This window comes from Barbatula barbatula (genome assembly GCF_947034865.1).
Source record: "Barbatula barbatula genome assembly, chromosome: 9".
Classification (NCBI taxonomy): domain Eukaryota; kingdom Metazoa; phylum Chordata; class Actinopteri; order Cypriniformes; family Nemacheilidae; genus Barbatula; species Barbatula barbatula.
The window spans coordinates 12944834-12945033 of record NC_136772.1 but is presented as its reverse complement, the minus strand read 5'-3'; positions in this window follow the sequence as shown (position 1 = coordinate 12945033).

The window sequence follows — 200 nt, the reverse complement described above, 5'->3', positions numbered from 1 at the left end:
GGCCAGATCCTCACTGAGCATGCTCCAAACACCGCTCCACTCACCGTTGGCATGGGAACCACTCAAGCACACAGTTCACTTAAAAGGACCTCCCAGATATGCGCTCTCATTCCCCCACCTGTCCTCTCGAGGGGGTTTTCCTTGTTCTTGTGTCTGTAACCCTGTGAACCAAAGCAGACCTACACAGATGAGAATAAACT